Raw genomic sequence first — 11,517 nt, 5'->3', positions numbered from 1 at the left:
CACATACTATGTGAAGTTTTCCTTTATGCTCTTGGTAACCTGCAAGTTAACCATTTCTCTCTTGTCTATTTCCACCAGCTCTACCTTTCCCACCCTCGCCAGCACCCGTGGATGTAGCCACACCATGCGATTAGTTATGGGACAGGATCAGTTGTACCCATGCTGATACACTCACTGTGACGTTGTCAGACAATATCTCCCCTTTCCCACATATGCAACGTAGGTTGGTTCTACTATTGCCCATATAGCTTCCATTGTACAATTGGCTGTGACATTAAATCTGCAAAATGCCTCTTCAGTCTTGTATATTGGATGAGGATGCACCACTGCAGAGGATCCTACACTACATCTATCTAAGTTGGTACCTACCATGCCCCCCTCTATCTCTGCAGCATATGGTGGTGTATTATGATACCTCACATAATCTCCCCTTATTACCCCAATATTCTCTACTTCGAGCAATGTCTTCCAGGTATAACCTGGATCGGCAAGACTACACCTGGCAATAGGCTGTTAGTGACAATACATTTCTCATCAGTTTTATTCACGCATGTTAAACCTGAGCTGACAACTGGTCAGGTTTTGATTCTGGTGTTGTGACAAGTTGGACAATTGTGTTTGATATCCAGAGGGGAACTTCACCCTCATGGATTTGTCTCAGGCTTTCTCGTGTCTGCTCAAGCATGCAAGATCCATAGGTGCTGCAAACTTTGTTTCTACTCGCATCCCCTGAGATAATACATCCTTTGCCAATTAATTCGCTAATGGTGGGCAGCCATAAAGGCGGGGCTAAAGTGTGGCGAGTCGAAGAGACTTTGCAGTTGGCAGGAAAAAAGACAGAAGCACAAGGGGAGAGCCAACTGTGTAACAGCCCCGACAAACAATTTTTTCTGCAGCACCTGATGAAGAGTCTGTCACTCTAATATTGGCCTTTATAGCCACTCCAGGTGCTGCTCCACAAACCACTGAGCACCTCCAGGCGCTTACCCATTGTCTCTCGAGACAAGGAGGCCAAAGAAGAAGGTCCATGCGTGACTCTCAAGTACCGTAACCAAATCCTGAACTGTCCGTGTCAGGGTTTGATCCACCATGAGCTGTCCGCTCTGGATCCTTTGCCCCAGTCTAAGGATTTTCTTAAGTTGGGCACCAAATATCCAGACCTTTTGGTCCACCGAGCCCAAATCAATTGAATTCACCACTGAGTTTCCTGTGTTGAATATTGTGGTAGCATCATTCACCAGGCTACGTTTCTGGTACTTTCTCTGAACGGGGTATATAGCCCTTGACTGCCCCCACCGCTAAACCAGGATGTCTGTGTTATTACTTGTTTTACCAAAGCTCCGTTTAGTGCTCTGGTCTCCACCGGACACCACTGAGGTAATTTGATGTCTGAAATGTTTAGGATGAAAGGTACCAGCTCATGGTGTACATTACTATACAAGGTTTTACTTGTTTTTATCAACACTACTCCATTCTCTGGTCCGGGGCTTAATGCTGGGCAAGGGGGATCCGTTAATTGCGGTTGCGGTGTCTTGCCCTCGCTCGTTGAGGACCTGAAGTGGGGGTCGGTTCTTCCTGCCTGTACACTGTCATGACTCAGTAAGTGCACATAGCTAACCCACGCCTTGTGGTTTTACACACATTGGCTTCTGCAGTCCTCATCGTCGCACTGCCATGTACAGAATCTATCTGTCAAACGTGAGTGGCATACCACTGATTATGGTGTCTTTCGGGCATTCAGTGCACATCCAATGTCCAATAGTGACATTCACCACTGTTCGATGGTCTCCCATCTCATCTTGATCTGACTTCCTACCCTTCCATAGCCCTCGGTAGTCGCCATGCACTTCTACCGGCCGGAAGATGTCGTCCGGATGTCCTCCCCCGAACCAATCTCCATTACAGCACAATGTTAAGTGACCTGTCATTTTCCCTTAACGTATTAGCAGCCGCAGCAGTTGCCAGGACTATTGCTATGGTGAATAGATTTCTGTAAGATAGAATGGGCCTTTTCAGTTGTCGCTGGTCAGCCATGATTAGTTCTGCAAGACAAAATCAATTAGTAACATGCTGCAGTTGCGTCCAGTGTTTCCAGCACCCCTTCCCTCTGAAGTCTACAGGCACAGGTATCACTAGTTATTAGTACCTCATAGGGTCCTATCCATTTAGGCGCAAAACCTGGTTTCTCAGGCATTACCTTCGCCATCACTTTGTCCCCTATGCTAGGTGCCTTCGGCTGTTCTTTTCCTGAATCTGTTTCCATGTCGCATATGATCTGCTGATCTCTAACCTCCTGTCTTAATCCGTGCAATTGTTTACATAACTCTCAGTTTAACCCTTTCTCTCACTGGTCCTACTTCCCCTCTACCTGCTCCAATGTACCCTGGCAGTCTCATTGCTCTTCCCCTCATTCATTCGTACGGGGTTAGTCCAGTCATTCCATTAGGATCCCGGGCAACAGATCAGCCCATCCCCGTCCTGTTTCCTGGATGGCTTTAGCCAATGCTTTCTTCAACGTCTTATTCATCCATTCCACCATGCCTGACCTCTGTGGGTGATGAGGAATATGAAACTTCTGTTTTATGCCTAATAACTGACAAGCCTCCTTGACCACACGACCTATGAAATGTGTCCCTTGATCTGAATTGATCTGTAACGGTATTCCCCACCGGGGAATTACTACTTCGGCCATTATTTGAGCCACAGTACTGGCTGAGCAGTCCCGTATAGGAAAGGCTTCCACACACCTTGTAAACTGGTTAATAATGACCCAACAGTAATTCTTTCCATGACTCAGTGGGAGAGACCCTATGAAATCAATTTGTATCTGCTCCCATCCATGGCCCCTTCGGTCGTGGTTGGTGTGATATACGGACTTTTATTGGGTGTCCTGGGTTGTACTGTGCAATGACCTCTTGCAAAATTTTGCAACATTCCTTCCCGTACCTCGCCACCACCAGCATCTGCTCATTCTCCCTAACATGGCTTCCCTCCCACAGTGTGCATTCCCATGGTATGTGTTCATCAGGTTATGGTGGATACAACGTGGTGCTACTACCCTGCTGTCCTTCCGCCAGACTCTATCAGGGCCTTCAACTGCTCCCTGTTTTCCCCACTGTCTGCTCCTCTTGCAAGTCTACCATATTTCCTTCCTCTGGCCGATCGCAGCCACTGCTATTTGTGGCACTGGGCCGGCTTTGGCCACCATATCCGCCCACTGATTACCCAGTTGGATCGGGTCTGTCCCTTTCTGATGTGCCTTCACCTTTAGGACTGCCGCATCTAGCAATAGGGAACTGGTAGAGGCAGCAAAACTAACTATTGCCTCATGCTGTATAAGTCCCCTCCTGAGGTGACAGACCCACTTCAGCTCCAGGCCACCATGTAAATGTGTACCACCCCAAAGGCATATCTACTGTTGGTGTAAATGTTGGTCCGTTTTCCCTTTGCTATACATAGAGCCTCTTTTAATGCCACTAATTCTGCCACCTGGGCTGAAAGGTCGCCTGATAGTTTTCCACTGCCAACAACATGTTGTCCTTTGTTAACAACTGCCCAACTGGTACACAGGGGTCCTGTTCACGTATCTACAGGACCCATCCACAAACAGGGTCATATCTATTCCTTTTATCTCACCCTCTTTTAGGGTTCCTGGTGACCCTTCCTCTATCTCAAGCAGGCAGTTATGCTCTTCTCCTTCCTGTAATATATTCTCTGCCAGATTGACCCTATTATCTCAGACTATCATGACTGACTTGTCCTCTGGTAGCAATACCGCTTCCCATGCTGCCCGCCTACTGTTCGATACATTCCTAAGTTTCCCGGAATTCGTTCTACTATGGTCTGTCTCGTGGAAGAATATCTTCCCTGTCATTACTATGGGCTTGCAGGCCTTCACTGCCCATGATGCACAGTCCAGGGCTGCCACAAAATGTGGCATGCTGCTTTCTACAGGGAATTGCTTGATGAAGTATGTCATTAGCCTCATGCAGTCCCAAGTTCCTGTGTCAGCACTGCACTATGGAACCCGTCCTCATTATGGACATATAGGTGGTATGGTTTTCCCATACAGGGTAGCCCTAGTGACAGTGCACGGATAAATACCTTGTTTCAATGCCACGTATGCCTGTTCTTGTTCTCACCCCACTCTACACCATCCCATGATGCCTTCCCCTTTTAACTAGATCTTGTATAGGTGCTGCAATCCTTGCAAAGTCCTCCACAAAGTTCCAGCAGTAATTAAATAGGCCCAAGACTTTCTTTATCCCTGTCACATCCACCAGTCTAGGCACCCTGTCTATGGCCTCCTTCCTACTCTGGGGGAGTTCTCACTTGCCTTGGGTGACTCGATAGCTCAGATATTGGACTTCAAGTTGCCCCAACTGGGCTTTCTTCAGGCTCACCTTAAAACCTGCTGCCTCCAGCAGCTCTAGTGCCCTCAATAGGATCCCCATATGTTTTCTAGCCATTCTCTAGGCAATTAGGATGTCATCCATGTATTGGATTATTGTGCTGCCCTTGTCCATGCCTACTTGGCCCAGGATGGCATAACTCACCCGGTGAAATATTGCTGGGCTGTTGTGAAATCCTGCGACAGGTGCGACCAAGTATACTGCCAGTGCCCCACTGTAAATGCAAACTTATCCTAGGATCCGTCATGTAATGGTACGGCCCAGAATCCATTCGCAATGTCCAACATGGAGAAGATTGTATGGTCTGGTCCCAGGCTATTAAAGATAGTGGCCAGCCCCACCACTATCTGGTGTTCTCTAGGCATTACTTCATTCTGGGCTGTATAATCAATAGCCAATCAGTAAGATCCATTGGGCGTCTGGCCTGGCCAGATGGGGGAATTTGTGGTGGACTTCGTCCTTCTCACTATTCCTCCGCATTCCAGGCATTTTACTATTTCCCACACTGTTTCCTACGCTTCCCGTTTATTGAGGTATTGTTTCCTTGGGGAATGCTCTCATCCTGGTATATGGACTGGTGCCATATTTGACCCTTCTATAATCATGTTTGTGCTGTGCCCAAACTCTGACTTGTCGGCACAGTGCCCTCCCAGTGACCGTGGCATTCCCATGAGTCCGGTTCGGCTTCTGTCACTGCCGCCACTTTGCAAGCAATCATAGTTCTTTTCCCCTTGGATCGGGCCCCGTATTAGTATCTTATGATCCCCTTGGCTACTCAAAACCCCCAGTTCTATTAAAAGATCCATTCCCAGGATACATCCTTCCATTGTTTTACATAACCATATCTGGATGGTGATCATTAATCTGCCCACTTCTAGAGGAATTGTTTCACTGCTTTTTGCTCCGATTCTCCTTCCCCCACGCCCACCCGCCCCCACCCCAGATAAGGTTACTAATTGTGTCGTTTCTGGTAAATCCAGGTCCGTGATTGAGACGGACGCCCCAGTGTCTATGAACATACTGCCCCCTAACAGTGGGTCAACAAACATATGGGGGTCCCCGGCCCTAAATGATCCAAGGGCTGATATTCCCAATGCGTTGTTCCTGACCAAAACAGTCACCGGATTTCTTCGGCTGTCAGGAACTGTTGTCCTGACCCACCACTAGAGGTCTGTCTAGGCTCTTGTCCTTCTTTCCCTCCACCAGGCGCTCAACAGTCATTCCAAAGCCTGAGCTTTCTACAGTTCGCACATCAGTTGTTGAATGGTGCCTGTCCTTTCTTTGGGACCTTGCAGTCCTTTGCCATATGGCCTTGTTTGCCACAGTTATAACACCCCTTCTATGTGGTCATTTACTCGCTGCATAATTGCAGATACAGTGCAGTCATTTTGACTGTTCCCTTTTGTTCCTTGCTCTTCGTCAGACCAGACCACCATGTCTTCTGTCTCTCTGGGGTCCTTTCCGGATCTCACTCATCCTTTTGCAATTATTTTAACGGTCCTTTTATGTTGCTCTGCCATAAACTTAGTCATGGAACCCTCTGGCCCCCAGTCAAAGTCCATGGTGTTCTCCACCTCTTTCTCTCCCATTTTATTTTGTTCCTGCTTTGTTTGTCACCCTGCGCAGTTCTCCGACCAGTGCTGCTTCGCTCCACTCTTGAGCTAACTACTTAATGCCACCCTGCGCGGTCTTAGTTTACAGACCAGCGCAGCTTCGCATCTAACCTGTAAGGGGACTGACCTATCTGCGCGGCTTTGGCTGCACTATCCTGCCAGACCGCTTCCACCTTATTACCCGGCGCCTCCTGTCCTGAGTCCTCCTTTAGATTCTTTGGGTACTCGACTGGACCTTCACTCAGGTGGGCTTACTGCTCTAACTATGGGTGGTAAATCAATATACTCACCCGCTTGCAGTGCTGCTCTTGGTGGTCCGGTGCGAGTATCCTGTTGACTACACCAAATTGTTGTGGGACAACTCACTCACCACATGAGGAGACTCAGGTACATGTTTCGATCGTTTATTCAAGCATACACAGGGAGAGGCATCTCGTGCAATCCAAGGTAGAATTCCAATCTTGCACTAAAAGCTGCAAGTTTATATACATTTTTTCGCATTCCACATTAACCAAGCATTGTTGTGTGACGACCTTCAACGTGGTGGTCACCACAGTCTAGACCGCATCCCAGTTTCAGTTCTGTCTCCCTGATCTTGAGCTATTTCTTCTGGGTTGCCATCTTTTCTAATCTTAACCCCTTCGTGCCCATAATTGCCCTGCATCTTCAGGCCCGCAATACAGTTGTCTTCAGTCTGGGTACTTCGATGCTCCATGTTTCCACCATGAGAGAGACTCCATTACAACCAGTCTACATCCATTACTACAAAAGACATAAAGTTGCATGGTTAACAAGTGATTGTACATTAAAAGGTAAAATAATACTTTGGCTTACACTACCCTGAGGAATTCCTGGGGCTGAGATGATTGGCCTCCAACAACCACAACCAACTTCCTTTTTGCTAGGTATGACTCCAACCAAAGGAGAATTTTTCCCTTGATTCCCATTGACTCCAGTTTGGCTAGGACTCCTTGATGCCATACTCGGTCAAATGCTATCTTGATATCCAAGGCAATCACTCTCACCTCATCTCTTGATGACAGACATTTTTCTTGTCCTTTTCCATGACTTCCTCCACAGTAGGGACACGTGTTGGAAACCTTGTGGCTTCTTTGTATGGGACTTTGGCTGTGTGAATTTTTTTTTTGCTGACATTTCTTCATTCCGTAAGTCTGCTTTGAGGAGTCTGCTGACCTCATCTTGGGCTTAGAAGGTAACTTGACATGGCTGTAGTGCACCTCTTGCCCTTCAAAAGCTTTGAGTTGCTGATGAGCAGCCTCACTAACTTCAAGTATTGAAATAGCCGCCTTGAGATCACACATTGTATACTAATCTCTAAATCTGGCTTCAGCTGCTTTATCTCAACAGCCTAGCACCAGACTATCTCTGAACATTTTGTCAAGTAGAGCACCAAACTTGCTGGGCTTAGCTAACTGTATCAACAGGGCCACAAACTGATCAACACTTTCATTCTGCAGCTGTCTGGCATTATGAAAAATGTAACTCGATTACCTTGCTTGGCTCTTTTACATCATCCTCACTCATTCCAAGTGTGCTTAACCTCTTTGCCCTCCTGACCCATTACAGCTCTCATGGTAGCCACCTGGACTGCCTTTCTAGTTTGTCTCTAACTTTCCCTTGCAGCACATTGGTTTCAGTGCTGGAATCTGGCAACATGCTATTTTAACTACACAGGACAATGATCAAGTTATTCAAAGTACTTACTACACCGATGAACATTGTGTAAAGGGAGAATGCAAATCTCAGGCTGCTAAACCTCTGCTCCTAACATGTCAGCAATGTTCTAAGCTATCTATTTTCAATGGAATTTGCCACTTCTGACAGCATAGGCTGAATTTTTATAGCTCGCCGCAGTGATATTTCGCGCAGCGGCTCATTGACACGGAGGGGGTGGAACGCCCACCCCCCATGACACGGAGGGGGTGGAACACCCACCCCCCATGACACGGAGGGGGTGGGCGCTCCGTCCCCGGCAGCAGCGTCTGGTGCCACCGCGCGGGCTCCGGCATCATTTTTAAAGGGCTTCAAGCCCTTACAAGACAAGACGAAGAATGGACGGTTGTTCACCAGATAGTAGTACTGCCCAAACATCACTGGGAAATATTAAGGATAGCCCATGAAATTCATAAGGCGGGACATGGGGGATTTGGAAAACCCAAGCACGTCCAAGTCGACATTTTTTCTGGCCAGGTCTTTCCAAGGGCATGGTGTAGTTTTGTAAAAAAGGACATACGTGCCTGATTGTGAGAGAACTGCAACCTGCCATAAAACAGACACCTCAAATTCCCATACCAGTTTTTGGGGAACCATTTAGTAGGGCATTGGTAGACTGTGTGGGATCTTTACCAAAAACAAAATCAGGACATCAATGTATACTCACTATTACGGTTATGGCTACTCGATTCCCAGAGGCCATTCCCTTGAACAATTTCTGCTAAGGTAATGGTAAAGATTTTAACCCAGTTCTTCACTGGATATGAATTACCAATTGAGATCCAGTCGGATCAAGGTTCCAATTTTATGTCTAAAATTTGATGGAGGGGGAGAGTGAGCCGTCCCCGGCAACGGCCTCCGGCACCACTGCGCAGGTGCCGGCGCCATTTTTAAAGGGCTTCGAGCCCTAAATGACAGTTTGAAATCTTAAAGGCAAATTGCATCTAAAAGTGTAAAAAATCATTACATAAATCTTTCCATCCCCTCCCCCACCCCCAATCGCCTTGCATTTAATTCCTTGCCCACTCAACCCCCCAAAATACTGACCTTGACTACGTGACCTTCTCCACCCCCCCACCCCAAAGTTCATAAACTCTAACCCTCAACCCCTTCCCACCATCCCCCCCCCTCTCCCCCCCAACCAATCCAAAGAGTTTGACACCGCTCCTCACTCCTGCACTGAGAAAATTACCTCCTCCCTTCTCCCCACCGGAGTCACACCTCGTTTCCCTGGACAGAGACTCAAAGGCGCAGCAGTGCCGACCACCGGGATGAAGATCACGGCGGCTCATCATGAGGTGACTGGAACTTCGTTAATGCAGATCAGTTAATTTATTTTAATATTTAAATTGAGATCCTGATGCAGAGTAGCAGGGGTGCCGCCACGAGGCCTCGTCATGCCATCAAGATTTGGACGGGCCCTGCTGGCGTCTAGGTCAGTGGCAGGCCTCACCTGGGGCAATCTTCACGCCGCCCCCCGCCACGGATCCTGATGTCGAGGCCCCTATGAAATTCAGCCCATGAATCTGCCAGTTTTAGTCCTTTTGAGTGAGTTTATGGACATGAGGTAAGAGGTCCTCTAAATCTAATCAAAGAAAAGTTTTTAGAACAGAGGGACAAATTTTCCATGTTAGATTATGTATCTGTGTTCCGGGAACGACTCTTGAGAAACTGCAAAGCAGCTCAGGAACACCTAAAAGCTTCCCAAACAACCATGAAGAAATGGGCAGACAAGCATGCCAAGACCCGAACATTTCAACCAGGGGATGATGTGTTAGTATTCCTGCCTTTACAGGGTGAACCGCTGAAAGCACGGTTCAGTGGACCAGATAGAGTAGTCAAAAGGATTGGTGAAGTAAATTATTTGATTGACACCTCAGATCACTGGAAAAAGAATTGGCTGTGTCACATCAATATGTTGAAACAACATCACTGCCGGGAGGAGGATAAGCAAGCACAAGTATGCCAGATAGTAGTGACAGTGAAGGATAAAAGTGATAGTGAGGATGAGGCAGAAGGAGGCCTAGACAATTCTCATATTGGACCTCCTACTATCCAGTTAGCTAATACTGAATTGTTAGGGAAAGTAGACACTATGCTTTCATACTGATATTCAGAGCAATGAGAAAACCTGACAAGACTACTCACAGCAGGAGTCTATAGGGACAAATCAGGATCACCTTAGTCATATATGATGTGGATGTAGAGGAAACCTCTCCTATAAAACAGCATCCTTAGCACTTGGGTCCAGAGAAACAGGCCCAGGTGAAAGCCGAAATCCAATACATGTTGGAAAACCACCTAATTGAACTCAGTCAAAGCAGTTGAAGTTCCCCAGTCATTAGTGTCTAAGTCTGATGGTTCAAGTAGATTTTTGCATAGACTACAGAAAGGCTAATGCAGTAACAGTAGGCAGACGCCTACCCAATTCCTCGCTTGGAAGACTGTGTTGGCAGTGCCACATTTCTTACAAAATAGATTTGTTAAAGGGATACAGGCAGGTTCCTTTAACACCCCGAGCGAAACAGCCTTTGTCACACCAGATGGTTCTTTCCAATGCCAACTGACTCTATTCGGTCTAAAAAAATGCCCCAGCAACTTTCCAGAGACTAATGTACCAAGTGGTAGCCAGTGTTCCTAACTGTGTGGTTTACTTTGTGTTGGAAGGACCACTTGGAACAACTAAAAGCTCTGTTTAGAAAATTAGAAATGCCAAAAATGAATTTGCAAAAGCTTAGGTATCCTGCCTAGGGTATATAGTAGGGCAAGGACAGGTGTTGCTAAGGACAGCAAAAGTACATGCATTGATGGAGTTCCTTGCCCCTAAGACTAAATGAGAAATCTTGAGGTTTTTGGGGTGTGTAGTTTCTACTACAAGTCTGTACCAAATTTTAATACAATAGCTGCTCCACTGATGGATTTGCTACAAAAAAAAAGCCAAGGTAGCATGGTCAGGAGAGTGCCAAGCGTTTTTTTGAGACTGAAAACCATTTTTATCAACGGACCAGTGTTGGTTGCCCAAGATTTCACTAAGGCCTTCAAGGTAGCAATTGATGCTAGTGACCTGGGGCCGGTGCAGTCCTGGCACAAGAAGATGAATTGGGCGTAGAAAGGCCAGTGGGATTATTTTCCAAAAAGCTAAAACAAAACCAGAAGAGATACTCTATAGTGGAAAAAGAAACCCTGGGTTTACTACTAGCTTAGTTTAGTTTAGAGATACAGCACTGAAACAGGCCCTTCGGCCCACCGAGTCTGTGCCGACCATCAACCACCCATTTATACTAATCCTACACTAATCCCATATTCCTACCAAACATCCCCACCTCTTCCTATATTTTCCTACCACCTACCTATACTAGTGGCAATTTATAATGGCCAATTTACCTACCAACCTGCTAGTCTTTTGGCTTGTGGGAGGAAACCGGAGCACCCGGAGAAAACCCATGCAGACACAGGGAGAACTTGCAAACTCCTCACAGGCAGTACCCAGAATTGAACCCGGGTCGCTGGAGCTGTGAGGCTGCAGTGCTAACCACTGCACCACTGTGCCGCCTTAGCTCTTAAACATTTTGAAGTGGATGTCCGCTACGACTACAGAAACACACTGGTATATACTCATCATAACCTCCTAGCCTTTGTGGAAAAAATCAAAAACCAGAACGGCAGACTATTTCAATTGAGTTTACTATTGCAGCCCTATCAGTTAAAGATTATCCAGACAGCAGGGAAAAACAATATAGTTGCTGATGCTTTGTCTA

Source organism: Heterodontus francisci, chromosome 11, assembly GCF_036365525.1.
Source record: "Heterodontus francisci isolate sHetFra1 chromosome 11, sHetFra1.hap1, whole genome shotgun sequence".
NCBI classification, from domain to species: domain Eukaryota; kingdom Metazoa; phylum Chordata; class Chondrichthyes; order Heterodontiformes; family Heterodontidae; genus Heterodontus; species Heterodontus francisci.
The sequence above is the reverse complement of the archived record's forward strand: the minus strand, read 5'-3'. Positions refer to the sequence as shown.